The sequence below is a fragment of the Harpia harpyja genome, chromosome 11 (genome assembly GCF_026419915.1).
Source record: "Harpia harpyja isolate bHarHar1 chromosome 11, bHarHar1 primary haplotype, whole genome shotgun sequence".
In the NCBI taxonomy this organism is placed as follows: Eukaryota; Metazoa; Chordata; class Aves; order Accipitriformes; family Accipitridae; genus Harpia; species Harpia harpyja.
Window position 1 is genome coordinate 41402022 of NC_068950.1, and position 21113 is coordinate 41423134.

General features: G+C 42.7%; 1 protein-coding gene across 8 annotated transcripts in view; it reads right to left on the reverse strand.

The window, feature by feature from the left end:
- Positions 1-20054, reverse strand: part of DAB1 (DAB adaptor protein 1) — a 474713-nt gene extending 454659 nt beyond the window's left edge. For 3 of the 8 annotated variants that reach the window (XM_052801584.1, XM_052801593.1, XM_052801580.1), the window contains exon 1: positions 19805-20054. The gene's annotated coding sequence lies outside the window, so the exon portion shown is untranslated. Of the gene's footprint in view, positions 1-1364; positions 1457-19255; positions 19441-19804 lie in introns of those variants that run through there. The other 5 variants (XM_052801596.1, XM_052801592.1, XM_052801586.1 and 2 more) reach the window with 3 other exon arrangements.
- Between the last annotated feature and the right edge of the window lie 1059 nt (positions 20055-21113).

The window sequence follows — 21113 nt, forward strand, 5'->3', positions numbered from 1 at the left end:
TTTGCTTCCATTGGGTTTGTCCAAAGAGATTACCTATTGCTCTAAACAGAACTAAGCAGCCTCATTATCTGACAGAATAAGACACGTCTGACCAATATCCAAAACCAGGGGTCACTGGTAAGTTTTCATTAAGGTTGTTCTGCTAGCTACATTTTTTCTGTTGCAGAATAACCCAGATTATGAACTCCTTTTCTGGTGCATCTCAACAAATACAATCCCAATATTTAGCAAAAATCTCCTGCTGTGCTCACTATGGTAACCAAACGGTCTGATGCCTTTGAATTCCTGAACCAGTTTAGCTATCTAATGTATTGTGGAGACACCTTTTAAACTATTAATTCCACTTAACACAAACTGAGGTTCAAAAAGAACCGCTCACTCTAGGTGCATAGGCTGATAAATTATCGTCAACTTGTGAAAGGCAACCAAAGTTCTGTGAAAAATCTGTCTTATCACCTGGTCACAGGCACCCGGTGGGAACTATGTAACAGTATCAACGTGCCATCTCCACACTTCTACAGTCTGATGATGTGTGACACGCTTTGCTCCTCAGAGCTCTCTCACCACAACCTTTTCTACAACCTCCCCCAAAAAGAAGCATTAGCTATACAAATGGCATTGGTGCGTACCCAGTGCTTCCCAAGCTGCACACTTCGTTTATGGAGAACACAAAGGCCAAGCCACAAAACGACAGACTAAAACAAATGTGTTACCCGCGCAAGTAAAGCTACTAGGTAAAGCAACTGTAGGAAAAGTCTGAATTCTACACACCTCTTTTATAGCCAGCTGGTCTCCTCCCCACCTCCAAAGTCACTAAAACAGCCCTTATAAAGGAGAACACACCACATGAGAGCAAGTCACCTTAACCAAGGCAACAAAACTAGGAACAAAACAAGAATGATTTCTTCTAATTGCAAGTGGACAAGCAGATGCTTTGTGTTCCTGGTTAGCTCAATTTAGAACACCTCATTTGTCAGGCTTGGATTCAGGATTATGCCACCAACACCCCACGCGTTCTCATTCTCACTTAATCTGTCATGTAACCCAAAATGATCTGCAGAACTCTAAAAAGCCTTGCTAGTGATGGTAGATCAAACCATAAAGCCAACCAAAGTGTAGAAGAGTCTAGCAGAGAATATCCTTCCCAAAGGCTAACAGCAAAACCCCAATTCCATTTTGGAGGGAAGCGAGACAGCCGCAGAGGAATTCTCTAACAGGAAAAGCAAGGTTGACCTCACATATTGGGAGTTATGGCCAGTCTCAGACAGTGATCCATTTTCCAAATACTTATCCACCAGTCCAACCTTAAATACTGTTATCCAGAATAATCATACTTGGCCAATATTGAAAGTCAAGCCACTCACTGCGGTAAACTCTTGATCCAATTCCAGCAATTCCACATGAATCCTGAAGCATCACTAGTACCGTGAGATATTTAGCAGCGATCTCCTGTTTGGAAACATGAGATCACATTTCAGTTTTGACACGGTACACGTACCGGCACATTGTCACTCTGTGCTTCATCTCGACTTGAGTGAATAGATGGAGCACAAATTTACCACACCACAATTGCTCCAATAGCAGCTGTCAGATTTCAGTACAACCCCTGAACAGGCTTCATTCCACCCAGTATGCCTGCAGTTAAATCTAAAGCCTCAGGATCCAACAGCATACTTATCCACAAGCACGCTAAAGATTCTGTAGCTAATGCTGTAAGGGACAACTCAATCTTCTGTGATTTAGCCCCAACAGACAATACAGTTTGATGAATTGGTTAGAGAGATTTTCCCATTAATCTGAGCTTCTTCCAAGAGTTCAATGCCCAGAGCAGACTATCTTTGACAAACTCCCAGTCCATGCAAAGAGGAAGGTGGGATGGTTTACCACTAAGGGAATGAGAAGTTAGAGTGAAGACTATCACTAGGCATCTGTGGGTTGAGCAGAGGGGCGGGGAGGGACACACACACACAGCTTACAAATACAAGACCAGGAACTTCAACCCCAATTAAAATATTAGACAGCTGAAAAACATAGTAACCACCAGTCTTGTCTTTAATATAATGGCCATAACCTTAGAATCTTTGACCACAAACAATCCAGCCTCTCGAAAATTTACTACAGGAAAATGTACTATTAAATCAAATCTGAGCATGGCTCAGAATCTCAACTCTCTTTGTTCCCTGATGCTGCAAGGATGCATCTGGGCAGGGGGTGGAGGGAAAGGGAGGGGTGTTATGAGCAAGCTGGCTCAACTGATTTCTTGTAAATACCATAAAAATGAACACTTGACCATAATCTATGAATTGGATATATAGAGAGAAAATAATTCTTAAAGAAATGAGCGCTTTTAAGTGCTTCTTGAGCACCAAATTGAAGAAAACATTTATGAATTTTCCATCATGTTGTGAAGCATCATGTCAGGCGGGATCAACCACATAAAATTATTTTGTGACAATACATGTAAATGGTCTTACCATTCTCTGTCCCTCTAAAGCAATAGCAAAGACTAGCCAAGCCATCTGAGAGTTCAGAATTGTAATAGGGCCTTTGAAGAGATTATTTGCAGACTAATCCTATATTTTCTCATGGAAGCATTCTACAGTTTTAAGTACCATATTCACACGGCACATTTCGCCTTCCAAAATTACCTCTGAAAGAGCCAGTGAAAAATTATACACTGCGTAGACAAGCATATATCTAAATGATATGCATGTCTAACAGAAATAGATTATTTTCAAGGGGTCCTAAACTCAGCTTTTCCATTTGTTTGTACAACTGCATGCAATGATAATTTATATATAAGAATCTATGCATTTCAATCATATACACACAATTGCTAAGGCTTTCTGTTTGCTCATTTTTGCATGTTTATATAAAAAATAATAAAAACAAACACATCTTTAAAGGAATTGCGTTTGGGTTTTTTAAAATCTGAAAAATATGTTTACAATCCTCATAATGCTGAAACACCTTTAAAGAAGAGACATCTATCAGAACATGGAATTTTAATGATAGTTGCTTGAAAGCAATCACTGAGAGATGTCTTCAACACATCTTCATTATGCATCTTATGCAGTGCCTTTCCCACTGAACTCTATTTTCTTTATTCCCCACCTATGATTCTCAGGAATTCTGGCTTCTAACCTTGGTCTTCTGGATTATCCAAGTCAGACGACTCAAACAGCAACTGGTCAAAAGTGTGAGTCTCCCAGTGACATGTTCAAGCGCTTCAATGTATCCCACATTCCCACTGAAGCAGGAAATAGTCTAGAGTAATCCACAAAGTATTTTTTTGATTTAAAAAAAAAAAAAAAAAACGCACACACACACACACAACCACCTTGTTTAGGATGCAAAGAATTGGTCCTCCAAATCTTGCTTTAAATAACAAGAAGAAACTAAGAAACCAAGAAACTAAGATATAATAAGACTGATTTGATACTTAGATCAACCCAAAACAAAAACCTACTTGTCACCACAGGAAATTTTCCTCATTGCCTGTTCAAAAAGAAGCCTGTTTCTTATCCAAGTGTACCAGCAGATAATGAATGAAAGTGGTTACGAGTCTGGGAAATCTTCAGGCAAGCTGCAGAGGAAACTGTTGGGATCCTGCTTATTCCAAAGCTCAGCCATTTCATCAGCCAGCAGAGAGTGAGCCGTGCTGTGCGGCATTGCATTACAAGCAGTATGCTTTCTGCTGGTTTTGTTTGTTCCTAATGAACTCTGAAGTAATAACACCACACTGGAAATACATTGGGGCAGCAATAAAAATCTGTAGTTGCATTCTTATATCTTTGTCACGCCTGAAAATATCCAGATTGAGCAGCAATAACTTGCTAGAACTTCAACTGAAACAAAAGGGTTTCAATTCACTGCAGCCCTACTTGGTACAACGAGCTTGAGAGAGTTCTGTACCTGCAGCAAACTCTGTGAGCCACAGGGGATCATGGGAAAGGCAAGACTGTCCTTGATTTCATCTGATTTCATGGATATGTTAACATCCAGTCTCGTTTAAGAGAAAATATTTAAAAAGAAAACATATGTGAATATGAAGCAGTTTTCGCAAGTCAGGTATATTTATACACAGCACATAATTGCTAAAACTACAGAAGTACTGTGGGATGGATAGGAGAAGGCTGCCTGCATCCCTACCACTGTAAGGCAAACCCAAGGCTGTGAAAGCTGGAGAATACAAAGAACAACCCAAACCAACTTGAAATATCTCTCTCTCTCTCTCTCCCCACCCCCCACCCCATCCTTCTCCAAAGCTGCACCACATCGTATTGTACCAGAAAGCTAAACATTATTTCTGTTTCACCAGAAGACAGGTAAAGAGCAGAAGAGAGTGAGCACCATCACAGTGGGCTGAGGAGATGAATCACATCATTGTGCTTATGCCACTGCATCGCACCTCAAATGCAAACAAGCAAAAACCACAGCGTAGCTACAGTTCCTCACCCGGATTCCCTGTTCACCGTTCTGTTTTCATCTTGGCCTCCATACTGTTCACAGTAGCCAGTTGTATAGAACTACACAGGAAAATCGTTTACTTTCCCTGCATTTCAGTGTCATAATTTCTAAGATGGGAGCAGTGTTGCCTCCCTTCCCCACAGAGATGTTGTCGGCCTCACTCTCCTGTTCCTGCAAATAACCACTGACCCTGTCCTGGTGCTGGACACAGAGGAGAATACAGATGACCTGACTCACAGCTGCCTTTAATATCTTTTCTAACACAAAGAAATTAGATTAATCTCATATCAAAGGTGAATGTCATGTTCAAAAAGTCAAGACTTTTCTCCAGTAATAAGCTTGTATCTGTAAAACCCTGTGGCACAGCAACACAAGGTTTCATTTTCTTCTGTGTTTTACCATGGAGAGGGGAGAAGAATTTAGTTTTACTGCCCCATTCATGGTGCATCCCTGATCCTTGGGTCCTTACTGAAGTAACTGACTTTCAGATACAACAGCAGGAAGAGTCTCCAAAGTGGCTTTCAATAACTTAATTTAAAAAACAAAAACAAAAAACCCACTAAACTCACACCACCTTCTAAACTTTCTTTGTCTGTGTGAGGAGTGGTGCATTAGATCAGATAAGGGATATTAAATGGCCTTTAAGTCTGACAGCAAAGAACAGCTCTAATGGGAGTCCCAAATTGTGCTGCTAGCGATATACTGTACTTACAAAACAGTAACATCAAGATGCCAAAACAGTGCCATGACCTATATTTCCGGCAAACCAATTTTCTTCTTTGTAGGGTGGATGAAAAGAATCCAACTGCTTTTTAAGTTCCTTTTCTTTCCGCTGGAACTATGCCTTATCATACATATTTTTCTTACACCCAACTTTTCTGTGGCCCACAGCATTTAAAGCATGAATTATCTACAGTTATTTATGCAGTTATAAACAATAAATACTGCAAAATCGTGTTTAGGCTGCACTTACCGGATGGGAACAGAATTCTTTATATCTCATTTCCCTACTTTTAAAAGAAGCCAAATCCCTTAAAGGGGAATCTTAAACAGAAGAACAATGTTACAGAGGAATAGAGGTCATTCTGAGGAATTTCTGTGGATTCATTACTGATGGAGTATAGCTTAGTTGATACTGTCAGAGCATGCAAGTTCCAACCTTAGCATTTCCACCCTCAAAATTACAAGTTCCCCCACTGTGCATACCTTTCAGTACTGCAGCTTTTTTAAACAGTGTAAGCCAGGGAAACACTAAGCTTAGGCCATAGTGACAGGCTTACCCAAGCTTCTAGTAAGGTGGCACCCAAAAAAATCCACTGCTAGCACAAGGCAAAACCATCACTAAGGACTGAAAAGACTGGGAGACAGAGCCATTATGTTTCATCTCCAAGGGTCGCTGCTTGGGTTTTGCACACACGAAGACACCCAAATTTCCAACACATATATTTATCAAAGTGAGGCATTTCTCTTTTGGGTACTCCCACCCTACAAGAAAATTGTACCCTTTAAGAAGGACATTAAAATCAAGACAACATTTTTAGAAGAAAGGAGGTAGGTATCTCTGTCTGACTTCTTTGATTCTCAGTGTCTTGTGACATCCCTAAAAATTCCATTTTTGCCTCAGAAGGAGGAACTTCACCCATGTCTTGTACAGACACACTATGCTCTGAGTGGTCAACAAAACACCTGAAAGGATTTATGATAAGTCTGTTTTCACCACCCCACCCCCCTTACAGATATCCTTGCCAAATGCAAACACTCTCCCTCAGGCAGGAAAATTTGGAAACAGAACACCTGATGCAGCTTTTATTCCAAAATTGCCTCCCGTGTGTTGAGTGTCAAAAAGAGCCATGTTGTGCCACAGCACCTGCTTGTCTCAGGAAAACTGAAATCGTTCGGTGTCTAACACTTTGAATGATTTCCCAACTTCTCACTTGCCCCATCTGCTCCTCTCAGTTCGTTTTGATTTGTTTTAGCCTTTGTGTCTGCAGTGGTACCAACAAAACTGCAGCATCACTGCAAGATCCTCTGCTATGGAGCAGTGCCAAGTTAGTCTCAAATTTAGCCTCCTGCAAAAGAAAAACACCAAAACACCAAGATCACTGTCCAGTTCTGTTGTCTCTCCCTTCCTCCAAAATATGCACAAGCAGCTATCTGGCTTCAATGCTGAGCTCTCAAATAATATGCCACCTAAAAGATAACCAACATTAGAATTATAAATCAGATGTCCACAGAAAACATACACATGAATGCTGTATCTCAGCCCCAATTTTACTTTATTTGTTGGTCCAATTAGCTAAGTCAAAATTACTTGATTTTATGTAGCATTTTGTTTCTTTGCTGTTAGCATGGTATTTATAGGACCTCTAAGGCAAAAATACCAGCTGCTTTCCAACATTTAAGAAACTGGGATTCTGAAACCAGACACAGAACTTTTAGTTAGGTGGGAAAATTGATAAAAACCAATAGGTGAGATATACACATGAAAGGGGTTCTTCTGTTAAGACAGTACACAAGGTAGGCAATCACAGTGCTCTCCCTGAACTTCGAGAGAGCCAGGATACGCCCATCCAGGGTTTTAAAAAGGGCCTTAAACATGATGGAAGAAAGATGTTACAAATAAGCACACAGAGAAAAAAAACAAAAACAAACACAATCTACCCATTCAAGTCTCCACTGAAAAAGACTCAACTCTGACTGAGCAGAACCTTAACAAAAGAAACTGAAAAACCCCACACTCACGCACTTCTTCATCTTCCTGCAGGTTTAAAGTCAGGGATCACCAGATTAATGAGGGCCCACAAAGATGCGGGTGTACCAGTGAGAAGGGAATCAGTCCAAGGCTCTCACTTCTGAGCCACGAAGGACTGGATACACAATATTGCACAGAGAAAAACAACCGATGAGGAACAGCACTCACAGCTCGCACCCCTAACTTGTGTTCAGTGTCACTGCGAGCATCATGCTGAAAAGAGTTCAAAACTCTAAGACAACTGTGGTCTCAAGTTGCCTTAGGTTTACTCTAAAGAAGGTCTCAAGCTCAGTGAAAAAAAAATGTAAACCTCTCCAAAACCTTGGCATATACTTCTTCAAGTGCAAAGTACCAACCAACACAAGTGACTCAATGTGTGGCTTGGTTTGGTACTTGTAACAAATGCTCAGCATGTATCAGGTAACCGTGAACTTCTGCTTTAGCTTCAGTAAAGCACGCAGTGGGTGTACCAATACTTACCCATACTTGGCACTAGCTCCACTATGCTGAAGCATTTAGAGAGAATTTCTTACAGTAGCCTCAGTGGTATATTTTTTTTCCCCGGTGTTCATTCCTTCCTTCCGGTGAAGCTAATGAAATTTAGCTCTACAATTCAAAAGACGTATGGTTATACATCTTTAAAGAGAAGTCACTAAACACACTGCTGCTGCAGCATCCCGAGCAGCCAGTCACAAAGTTGAGCTGGTCCTGAATTCAGGGAACGTCGTTCAGCGGTCATTGGGGAGTAAATGAGGCAGAAAGCAAGTTAGCCAGGCAACTGCAGAGATGAGAGCCCAATCAGATGTGGGAGCTGCAGGGGAAGCAAAGGTGAACAGAACTAGAGAGCCAGCATCCGACATTTGCAAAGTAAAATACAATGTTTGCAACTAATATGTAGAAATAGGAAGAGAAATCTCACTGGCAAAAAAGGCTGGCTGTTTCATCAACTGCTCTTGTGAAATTCTTTGAAGGCTGAAGTGCACATCAGTGAGCATGTGTTCATACTGCTTCTTCAATAAAGGGGGAGAAATAAACCAGGATACATACCAAAAGAATGAATTAACTAGCTTTGATGGAAGGATCACTCTCCTTCAAAAAGCACAGTTGCTCCAATCTCTGTTCCTGTCTGTTGACATCTACTGACAGGTAAAAAACACTATTCCATTCCCTAATTTGTACTTTTGAAGTAAGGGCTATATGATCTCCTTGTCACTGTGAAATGTACAGCATAATTCCAATGATGAAATCTTAGTCGGTTACTGATTTTTTTTCCACAATATACTGAAAGAAAAGTTGTCAGCCAAACATCTCCAGCCAATTGCAAAGTACACTATTAATGAAATTAGAGTAAGAGGAACCTTTTTGTATGGCTTTTTTAGTAAATAATTCCAAGCAACTCCATTGCATAATTACAGTATCTGAACTTTGCTTTTTAAATGTTGCCATGTGTAAACTCCACCGTGTATTTGCACTTGAACTGATAATCTGAAGGCAACAGAGTCTGTAACAAGTGAAATTATTAATAAACTCTACTCCAGGTCCTCCCGCTAACAAATGTCACTGTAGCTAACAAATGTCATTGTACCCTAGAACCCTGCACAAGGTGACAATCTTGCTACCAGATTAATATTTTATTTCTTCAAAATTTGTATACAGAAAGTTAGAGGAACAGACAAGCATTTCCACAGAAAAACAACCTATTTCAAAGTAAGACAGCCATTTAGAATTAAAAGTACTTCCTCGGTCTCCAGAATCAGAATGAACTGGGCAAACCATAACCTCCAGGACCAACAGTGATATTCAGCCTACATCATTCCTCCACATGAAAAGAATGTCTGGTCTCCTGTGACTAGGCACTAGATAACCTGAGCTTGTGCAAAGTAAACTGTAAAGGAAAGAGAAAAAATGCAAAGGAAAGAAAAAATGTCTGATCACTCCCTATCGCCACCATCAAGGAACTGTTCAATCAGAGGACTGAGTTGCTCAAGGAATTGGTAATGGTACATGTGCCTTTTCATGTCTAGGTAACCCGTGCAAAACTGGCTCAAGCTGATAATGATCAAACCTAATTACAATCTGACAGCTGCTCAGTGGCTTATACAGTGTTGCCCACTCTTAAGATTTTATCACAAGTCTCATGATATTTAGCATTCTTCTTAAGCCCTAATTCCTGAAGTCAAGCAATTACCCAAGATTCTCCACTTGCAATAAAAATGAATTGGAGTTTCCATCCCATGAGCTTGGAACAAAGCTTTAAACACGACCTAAATGCAATATAATGGTTTCTAAACTCAAAAAAAGAACAGGTTGTTTAAATTTGCAAGATTTTTAAACTGAAAAGGTTTTGTTCTGAAGACTAAGTCAGGAGCTGGAATGGTTGTTTGACAAAGCTGCACATGGATCATCTTACTTCAACTTCTGGTGCTCAGGATAGACCAGCATCCACTGTCACAACCAGTACATTCATGGCCTGTGGAAAAATAGGTTGGAAGAGTAGGACTGACCTGTCTTTGAGGCGATTCACTTGGCCCTCATGCTGATACACAGCATGCCTCCCTCTGCAAGCCTCATCTGTCCTTGCTCTCCTTTCAGGGAGCACACTCACTTTCCAAGTTCTCATTTCAACACTTTATACCAGGACACTATTTATTTTTTTAATATATACATTTAAAATTCTGCTGGGTCACTTTACAAGCTTCTTACAGCTGTACAGCCAGATACAGTTGGATACAGATATACATAACACAAGAACAAGCTAAGAACAAGCAACTCCAACAGATCATTACACTGTCAAACAGCAAGGGTAGAGCACATATCACCAAATAAGTGAAATTAACAGGCTTAAACCAAAGTCACTGGTTAAAACTACAGCAAAATAAATCACCTGCACAAGTAATTACTTCAGTTTTCTACACCTTTGCAACACTGAGTGCCTTGCTAGAACTTAGTATCTTTCCTCCAATGCTGATGCCTGTCTCTTAGAAACAACTTCTACCATCTTCCATACTCTAGTCCAGCTCAAACACCTTTAACTCAAGGGAAACCCAGATGACAGCAGGGGAGAGGAGATGGTGTACTATCCTACACTGGCTTTTGGCTAAGTTCTTCACCTACGCGTAAGAAAGCCCTTCTGGCTCAGAGCAGTGGGCCAGCTGGCCCTGTATTCAGTAACCTTGACTCTTTGGCAGTCACCAAGAGCAGACACATATTGCGATAATTCACCAGAACACATTTCCAGCCTCCAGACATTTGTGAACCTGGCATTTCTACATCAGAAGCAGTATCACCCCATGCATCAGTCCTCAGTTCTACCACAAACTTTTCCAGAAGATTGCTTGGTCTGCGTAAACTTGGACCACCCACAACATCCCAAGGCAGTGACCTTTCCTGCATTAACACCACCTTGTGTGAAGCGCCTTACTTGTTCTGTATCTGTTGCTTGCTTGTTTCATACAACACCTTTCACTTAATTTACTGGAAAAGACAATTCCTTATTCAGTTCTCCATATGGTTTTAATAGGTCTCTATCATAAGTGCTCTCTTGTCTGGGCTAACCTTCTCCTGCTCCACTACCTCTCTTTTATGCTGGGGGGACATGAAAGCTTTGGCTAAGGTAGCTCAATCACACTCAGAAAATAGACATTCAGCTAAAAATCTCTCACTTTTTATTTCTGTAAAACAGTTCTTGTCTTCCTAACTTAGTTATCCAACCCAAACCTAGCATCGCAGTCCAGAACCTTTAAGAGCAGGATACTTACCTAATTACCCCAGTTTTCTTCCATATTATACTTAGAAGACATGACTATACAGAATTCAAATTACATAGCTCAGAAGGAAAATTAGACACCGATGACTTCTAAATTGAGATCTCTCTGGCTTTGGATCAGGGAAACCTTTAGGTCTACCACATCAAACCAGCAGGCTAGAATTTTGGTCATGCAACAAGACAGACAGTAACACTTCAACCCCTGACCTGCTGCAACAGCCAAAATGGTGGATATTCACTGCAACCCTTCTGCTTTCTTTCTACACTTTCTATACTCGATTCCTAAGGGGAACCTCAAATATGCATAATAAAAACAGGAACATTTTAGACACTAAGCACAGCTGACCTTTACATAAAACTATTCTATTTCAATAATGTGTAAGAAATAATGCATTAGTATCCAACATGTCTGTTACGCTTTGTAAAGATAGTGGGGATGCTGAAAAGCTTTCTTTTTTTTCCAGCGGTATATCTTTTCATAGCTCTAAGCCAAGTAATACATATGCTGCACCAGAGTGGGATTATGATTTGAGAATGTCCTAGTGTCCTGATCGCAGGACAAATTTTTCCAAACTCTCGCATACAATTTACAATTACATGTCCACTAACCATGGGGCAACTGTTGGAAGGTCATTTGTATTGATAACTGCTATAGAGAACTTGTGATTTAACTGAAGTGACACCAGCATTAGCAATAAAGAGCATACTCTCAACCCTACCCCAGGCTTGACTCCAACTCTACACAGTCCTCCTGTGGACCAAGCCACAAAGCCTTTTCCACATGAAAAATACTGAACTAATATAATTTAAAGCATGAATTTAAGCTCATTTGAAAGGCTGCAAAACCATGTGCAGGCATGGTTATTTCAATAGTAAAGTTGCAATTTTCAGTTTAGCTTTAGCTAACTGAAGGCATTTAAACATTAAATCTATGTAAGCCAGTCCTAATCTGAAAGATGTTTCCGATAACAGCCTGTACCAGCTTAACAGTGTAGGGAAAAATAAATCAATTTAAAGTGAGACTTGTTCAGTGATCATGTACATCTCAGACCTATGACTGGAGGGACTTTGGTCTATTGACAGTAATCACACACTTTAACACAAGCCCAACATCATCTCTTCATTCACCAGACAAATAAAATTTCACGTTGGAAAACAATAACGACAACAAGTTAATATTTTCAGTAATAAGTTATCTTCACAAAGAGCACTTGACCTTCATTGTAATTTCCACACAGCTTGCAGTAAACCACCTGAGTGTGTATAAAATGTAATGAATAAAGAAATATTAAAAATGATAGAATGTTATTAAAGTAGGTCACAATTCAAACAGCACAATTACTGAAAAAATGATGTTTGAAACTACATCACTCACAACCCTTTTCACACTGGATGAGCTACTCTATAATTTATTTTGCCTAACAACAGCTTCTGTCCATATTCTCTCTCTCTTTATCCCCAAAGACTCTATTAATGCAGCCCACTGTGCCGCATGACAGCATAATGCCCACATGAGGCATGAAATGTCACAGATCACAGCTTTACACCTGGCCAACATAATATATTCATCAAATTCTTTCAAGCAGTAGAAGCGTTTGTTGTTATTTTGTGGGTCAAGCCACACAGAGGCAGATGGAATGGGCACTTTATTTACATGTGAAGTCCCTAAGCCCATTCACTTTATTTATGATGGACAAAATCTGGCTTTAGTCATCTAGGAAGCCTTGGACCAAAGACGTTGTTATTTTACAAAGATAAGGAAGAGTGGTTTCCTCCGAGGCTTCTGGATGACAATGAAGATTCATTTTGTTCCTTAACATTACATTCCACATACTCTGAACATCTTAAAAAGCTCAGAGTTGGGATTTTGATTCACATCCTAAGAGGAGATCAGCATAATTAAGACCCACCTGTACGTTAAGGCAACTCTGACAGACAGTAACAGAACAGTGAGACTCTCCCCAGCACTCACAACTGCCCCTCTGAAACCCCCCAAGTTCTGTAGAAACTGCACCATAAGCCTGCATAACACAGGTTGGAGTTGTCAGCTCTTTACTTTTAACCAGAAATTCAAGACATGTGGATGTAGATATTGGCTTTACCCGGTGTTCCATAGACTACAAAACAATCTAAACTGTCCACAAATATATGAAAATGTAGAACGGAAATCCTTGGATGCAAAATGTATCACTTTATACATTATGTATATTTTGAGTGATTTTGAAACAGTATTTTAAATTATTGACATTGATGTTATCATGAGAGTTTTGGGGGAAATGTCTATATAAATAGCAAAAATCTTTGCTATAAGGAGAGCATTAACCCTGTCATCTTTTAATTATCTGTGTTGAATATGAGTATTAGTGACATAGGTAGCTTAGAAGCATAGCCTCCTTATGTTTCAGCTTGCAGGAGAACAAAATCTCAGGACAGGTGTTCCAATAGAAAAGAAAACACAAAGTATCTACTATTATTTTGCTCTTATATTTTGTTAATAAAATTATGTATTAAAGTCTGGATACATATCTAATTTTATCTCTCAGCATCTGCCACTGCTTCATGACCTCTAAGATAGACTGCAAGCACTTTGATAAACAGACTAAAAAGTAGCTCAGTAGATACAGAGCAATCCTCCAAGTTCCCAGAACCATATTTTGACTGAATCACAACAAACGCACCATCCCTAAACTTCCAAAATAACATGAAGCCTCTTCTCCCCCTGAGAAGCATACTGCCATCCTACTGCTTTTCCAGCCTGAATACCAAAACCCACTGATATTAAAAAACATTCATAACCGGACAACAACTTTTTACAGAGGAGAGGGCTTTTTTTCTTTCTTTTTTTTGGGGGGGAGGGGGAGATTCAAGTTCAGATAGCTAAAAGGAAAATTGTGATTATAGAGAAGAAAATATTTTACACATCAACACCTTTCTCCTGAAACACCAGTTTCAGTAAGATTTATCATCTGTTTACTATTGACAGGTAATTCTTCCATCCACTAGTCCTCATAAAACAGGGGAGAGAACCAGCACACTAGAGCTTCAGGAAGGAGAGGGAAATATGCTATGGCCAACTTGAACTGCAGAGGGACTTCTCCATATGAAGACCATAATTATCTACATTGAAACTGGGTTTTGACGTGTGCTTTTGGGGAGAGAAAAAAAAAAAAAAAAAAGACACCTTATTAGTCTATTCATTGACACAATCTGCTATAAAGACCACCTGGAGTTACCAAGGTGTACCATGTCATATAATACCCAGCCATGATAACTAGGGTTGATAGCGTTTAGAAGAACCTGCAACTAATAATAAGCATGCAAAGACATTACTGCTAACACAACAAACTTCCAGGGAGGGGAGAAGCGATGGTGTTAGAGCACCTTTACCTACCACTCCACAAAAAGGAAGTTAAGTAGAAAGGAAGTATCAAGTAATGCTGAGTGTCTGGATTTCCTTTTGGCTTAGCAGCTCAAGGTGAAGAAAACGCCTGGACAGGTGGAGTTGCAAGGCAGGTGTGCCCAGAGAGCCTTGAGCCTGTGGGGAGGAAAGCATATTCACCAAAGCAACATTTCCTGAAAGAAGGCAAAGCATGCACTTCATCCTCATGACAAAATGAAAGCTCAGGCTTTCAAATGAGATGTAAAATAGAGCCCTGACCATTCATCGTCATTAAAGATCCCATGACAATTCTTGCAAGAGTAAAAATGTTAACTAACATGTCCTGGCCAATATCCAACTCGGATAATTGCATTCTGCTTCCTAAATTCCCCTTGCAGTTTCAATTGGATTAGTTTTTCTTCATTTCTCTTCCCTAAACCCCTCCTGCATAATGTTTCCAGCCCAGAATGGCTGCTGTATTCCACTCCAGAGGTGTGTGAATTATCAGTGTTGGGCAATCCCAGCATACATTTTGTATACATTAGTCAGACAAAACGCTCTGTGAGCTGGAGTAATGCCCTCACCTCTCACTGAGGAACATTTAACTTTTCAAATGAGAAATCCCACTGATGTTAGTAAGATTTATTTTTTTTCCCCCCTAAAATACTGCTCTGCAAGGAAGGGTAAGTATACCAAACCCATCCTTCTGCCAATTGCTGGGCCATATCCTCAGCTTAAGGAATGAGAAGCAGTTGCTTTGACTTCAGTAGAACTCTGCTACATTAAAACAGGCGTAAATATTCATACAGTATTTTTCCATTAAGTCACTCGTGTTTAAATGTTGCAAGAATCAAAGAAGTTGGCTGTTGAATGCATCAATCTGTGGATATGAAAGAGGAGTATTGGAATGTATTCTCCTCGCTTTTAACTGGCTTGCACAATCTTCATGCTATTTTAAAGGAAAGTCGGAGGTTCTTTAACTTGGCATACCAATGAAAAATGAAACTGCTGTGAAATATGAATCTCCTGTTGTTTATTATGTGTACTCTATTGTAAGTACTCACAATACTATGGAGGCAAACTGAAAAGTCCTGACCCAATGCATTTTATGGAACAGGAGGAGCAAAGGTGATTTATGTGCATAAAAGCAAAAACTGACAACCCTTTGATTTTCTTGTAGAACAATCCCAAAACGGTTGTCAAGACTGCTTAGGTTTTTTGCCCTTTGCACTTCCTGTAACAGGACCATTTTATCCAGCATACTGTTTTATAGACACTGTGTAAAGGGTCATTTCCATCCGCTATCCAGGTTACTTAAAAGAATACTTGTCATTCCCTCTTCCAGGAACTCTTAGCAACAGTTGAGAATGGCTTGTTTTCATTTCCAGCCTGCCTCTGCATCCCTGGTAAAGCATAAAATCACAAACATGCCACCTACTTCGTTCTTGAGAGCTCTGATAGCAGAAGGACATCCTTTGGGCCACGAAGATGATCAGGGGGCTGGAGCACCTCCCCTGTGAGGACAGGCTGAGAGTTGGGGTTGTTCAGCCTGGAGAAGAGAAGGCTCCAGGGAGACCTTATAGCGGCCTTCCAGTACTTAAAGGGGGCCTACAGGAAAGATGGGGAGGGACTCTTTATCGGGGAGTGTAGCGATAGGATGAGGGGTAACAGTTTTAAACTGAAAGAGGGTAGATTTAGATCAGAAGTAAGGAAGAAGTTCTTCACTGTGAGGGTGGTGAGGCACTGGAACAGACTGCCCAGAGAAGTTGTGGATGCCCCATCCCTGGAAGTGTTCAAGGCCAGGTGGGATGGGGCTTAGAGCAACCTGGTCTAGTGGAAGGTGTCCCTGCCCATGGCAGGGGGGTTGGAACTAGATGATCTTTAAGGTCCCTTCCAACCCAAACCATTCTAGCATCCTATGAAAAATCCGAGAGCGCAATTGTAGGCAGCCTGCAGTCAGATGAGCGGGGAACGCAGAGAATATACTCATTTTGGTATTTCCTCATGAGTATCATAACCCTCCTCCTTTCCCCCTTGTAGACAGTGAATTCACTTAATAGGTGTGACTCTGAAAGCATCCATATTTGCCAGCTCCAGGCTGGGTAAGCTGCAACATCATGCTTACTTCCCTACACAGAGCGTGGAAGAGGGAGTACTAAGGTATGGAATTGAGTGGTGAAATTAAAGGTTGGCACTAGAGGGTGAATATCAGGCACAGGCATGACTTAGGCTCATCTGATGAGCACAGATGGATCTGCAAAGGAATTTTATGTCAGAATCAGATGGTTAAAGAAACATAGACTATGTTCCTGATCTGCAGCACACATACAAAGTTGGTAAGGAGAAAGCTGATCATCAGAAGTGACTGACTCAAATTTTCTGCTGGTCATGTACTGCTATTCTGGGTACCAGTCTTGACTCCAGCTCACCTCCTTTTGCACACAAGAGTTGACATCAACATGGGAAACAATACCCATCCTCAACCATATACTCATCTGTTCCCATAGTTTCGCTCCAGTGGAGAAACGGGCTTGAGCTGGAGAACACTGAAGTTTGCACCTCTATGGTAAGATGTGCTCAAGATTATCTGGCATTTCTACAGTAAACACAGGATTGAAAGATCAATCCTTCCACTGAAATTTTATTTCAAAAGTGTACAACTGTTCATCAGTAGCCTGTTTCATGAGCAACCTGAAAAAAAGACTGGAGTAAGACGTCTCCTTCAGCCACTCCTTCCTTCCCACTGTCATTTTTTTTTAAGACTGCTCTATCTGGAGTGGAAACGTTAGCATTACTGTGCTGTGAAACACAGTAGTCACTGGCACAACAATCGACAAAAAATTAGCATGACTACAAGAACAGAAGCTTGGGATTAGAGAGATCTAAAAATGGAAGGATTTCCCTCCCCTCCCCTCTGCATCCTGATGAACCCTCCCAAAACCTGACTGTAAACATTTTAATTCTCTGTCATCTTGCTGGAGGAAATCATTACAGAGGCAAAATTAGAGAGCACCGGGTGCCGCTCTGCAATAAGCATCTATCAGTCAAGCAGGCGTCACCCCGCGAGTCACCCCAAGCACTTCCATTCTCCAATCCAGGAGAAGGGTGCTGGACACAGAGGGTTTGCTTGGAGCACTGCTTGAGTGATCAGGCCAAAGCTTTACTTCAGCTAGTCGGTAGCATGATATTTTAATTTATTATTTATTATTTAAAACAAACAGAGTCATTCTCTCTCCTCCTCTCTGGTTCAAGCAGTTTATACATTTAATTCAATTTTAAGAGATATGTGTTTGTTTACTTGAGCAAACAAAAACCAGTAATGAAGAGCTGCGGTTAGAGAGAAATAACCAACCTGCTCATCTTCCACTCAAAATTAAATTTTTAGCACCAAATATTGACATTAGAAGGTAAGCAGCTTAGTTCCATGTCTGCTTTTCACACCTTCCAAGTACACACCAGATAATTTGGTGCGAGATCACTGAAGGATATATGCTGGCCTATGCTGTGATTTCAGCATTACATCCCACAGAAACCACCATCTAAAACATGTTGGGGTTCCCCAGAATAAACCTTCATCACTCAATTTGCCAACACTATCAACCTCAGGAATCTTCTTCCCTTTTATCTCTAGTTTCCCTTGCCTTCATTCCTTGCAGCATCACAGATAGAGTAAACCATACACAGAAGAGAATGATGGTATCATGTACCACTGCACTCTACTTGGTTAAGGAAACATATTCAAGCAGGAGACCTCACTGTCAATTAAAGGAAGAAGGAAGGGGGAAAAGGAAAGGGGAAAAAAAAAAAAAAAAGAGAGAGAGACCTGAAGAACCTGTTGCAAAAAAGAGAGAAAAATTATTTAATTCAAATTAAAGCTTTGGGTTTGGGGCTTTTCTTTTTTTAGGCTTTGGGTTTAGAGTTACCACTCACATGAATACCTACAAGCAGTTTAACACCACAATTAAAAAAGCACAGTCAATTCAGCCCAGATTCTTTAAATCCAACATAATTATTTCCCATAGAACTACTGAAGTCTACTGAAAACATAGCTGCAGCATTAGAGGGTTATTTGCTCCAAGGACCTTTTTAATATGGCTGTATTGTAACACTGCAGTGCAAAAGCCTCTCTAGTCATAAAAAGAAATTTAGCTCAGAAACACAACTTGTGGGCAATGAAAAATACATTTGCTTCAATTTGTACTCATTTAATAATAGCATTATTTAACAAGATCAGTTAAAACGACTATCCTCAAAAGACATAGCAGTGCACCTCTTCTCATGAGACTCCTAGGGCACTGAAATGAAATTCATTTCTGCAAACCAAACATTCAAAGCAACCAGCAGCACTAGAAAGACCATATTTAAAAGGGAGAAAAACATTTTGTGACTGACCAGAAAAAACAGCCCCTCTCTGCCCTATCCTCCATCCCCTCCCCATTTTACTTTAAAGCTGCCATACATTTCACTGGCAAAGAAAATTACATTCTTCCACTGGAAGTAACAGTATATTTGTCCTTACACTTTGATTTTCATTCGGAATCAAGAACACGCTCAATTTGCACACATTGGGAAACAGCTACTAAAATCTGGGTGTATACTGTATCACATCACTAGTCAAACCCCACGTATCCTCGCAGAATTGTTTTCCTACAAGGTTATGCCTAACTGGCCACTAACCTAACTGATTAATCACCTACATTATATAAGAAGGCGTTGAGAAAAAGGCTGAAGGGCAACAAAATACTTATTCGGGTTGCAAATATTAAACCATCAGGGGACAGCCGGTTCAAGTTGCTCCTTCCCGGCTGCGCACGCAGAGGTGGAAAGCAAGAAAACCCTGCTCAAGAGTCACACGCACACACAAATACGAAAGAAACCGGTGTCTCACGTTCATTCCCACTAGGGCCGCGAAGATGCTCGCTACAGCTCTAAGTTGGCTTTGCCCGGCTCTGGAAGTGTTAAATTATTCCACCCGCCACCGAAACAGCGGGTTCTCCGGGCAGAGCCGCGGTTCGCATCTCCCCTCTCGCACGTCCCGGCCGCGCAGTTCTCGCCGACTTCGCCCCGGCTGGCAGACGAGGAGGCACCGGGCTGGCCGGGCATCCCTCCCCGCCTCCTCGGCGGCTCCTCCGCCGCCGCCCGCCGCGCCGCGCCGGCGCCTCCCTCCCGGCAGACAAAACTTTGCGCTCAAGTCCGCCGCCGCCGCCGCTACGCGCCTTTCCCTCCGCACCGACTTACGCGGGCGCGGCAGCGGCACCCGCTCCCGCGGAGAGCCGGGACACCCCACCGCCACCACCACCACCGCCACCACCTGCGCAAGGCGGCAGGGCGGGGAGGTGCGTGTGTGGAGGGAGAAGAGGCCACGGGCGACTCCCCCCGCGCAGCCCCGCGGTTGGCTCCGCGGCTCCCCACCGCCTCCTCCTCCTCCTCTTCCTACCTGCAGCCGGCGCCGCTCCCCGCAGCGCCCCGCTCATCCTCCTCCTCCGGCGGCGGAGGGGTGCGCGCCCCCTTCCTTCCCTTCCTTTCCCTTCCCTTCGCTCCCGCTGCTGGGCGCGGAGCCTGCGCCGGCGGACGCGGCTCCCCGGCGAGCAGATCCGCGGCGCTCTCCGCGCAGCGGCAGCCCCTCGGCGGCGGCGGCGGCAGCGCCGGTCCCCTGCAGCCACCGCGCTACCGCATTCCCCCTAATAGCGGGGCGCGCCGCACCCGCGCCTGGGAGCCCCCCGCCCCGCCCGGGGGCAGGAGGCGGCGCCCGGTGGGTCGGCGGCGGCCCCCCCCCTCGGCCCACCCGGGGCGGCAGCAGCAGCAGCCGCCGCTGGGCCAGCTTGCCCCGGCCTTCCTTTTGGGTGCCCGGGGAGGGCGAGTTGCGGGGCCGAGGCTTCCAACTCGCTGCCCGCCCGCACCCCCCCTTAACCCCCCCGACAACACTTCTCTTATGCCTCCTCTCACCGTCCTCCGCTCCGCAGGCTGCCGGCTCTTCCTTCCGCCCCCAGGGCCGGTAGGTAATTGGAGGGAAAGGTGAGGAAAGTCATTCCAGCGCACAGGTGGTGGTAGAGGGGCCGGGCTAGTCATCACTCCCGGCTTCGTGGCAGGGGGGGCTGCAGCCAAAGGCTGACTTTGGGGAATGGGACGCTCGGACCGTCGCCCAGACTGGGCAGCATCGTCCCTCCCCAGCGGTGGCCAGACAACAGGCAACGACTGTGAAGATTTACGTGCCTTTGGCCGGCAGAGGCAGGTCTCAGATCAAGCGTGGACCCCGAGAGGCGTTCTGGGCCCAGCGGGATGTGGCAGTGCACTTCCTTCCCACGCTGGCTTCTTCTCCTTGGCCAGTTCTGCCCGGCTCTCCCACAGGAGGTTTCCTTCCCGGCTGCTGTCTCCCCTGTGCAGGGAGGAAGAGTAGATATCTGCTCTTGCTGCTTGAAAACGGACTTCGAAGGCAGAAATACTTTTGAGTGACAGCTTCTAGCCACGGTAGATCAAACTTCCTTTTTTGCTCACAGTTCGATGTTAAGTATTTCTCTTGGAAGCTCTGACCTAACCCAGCTCTGTCAATAGGTGACTGGCCTGCTGGGCAGTGTTCAGGAAGGAGAATTACCACCTGGGTACAGATATCTTTCCTGCTCTTCTCGTCCACTCTTTCAATGGGATGTCACCAAACAGCAAAATTAATCCCTGGCGAGGAAGAAATTCATGTGTGAGCTTGCAAACCACAGCAGTGAGACAGCGATTAAAGTTTTTGTCTAATTCTA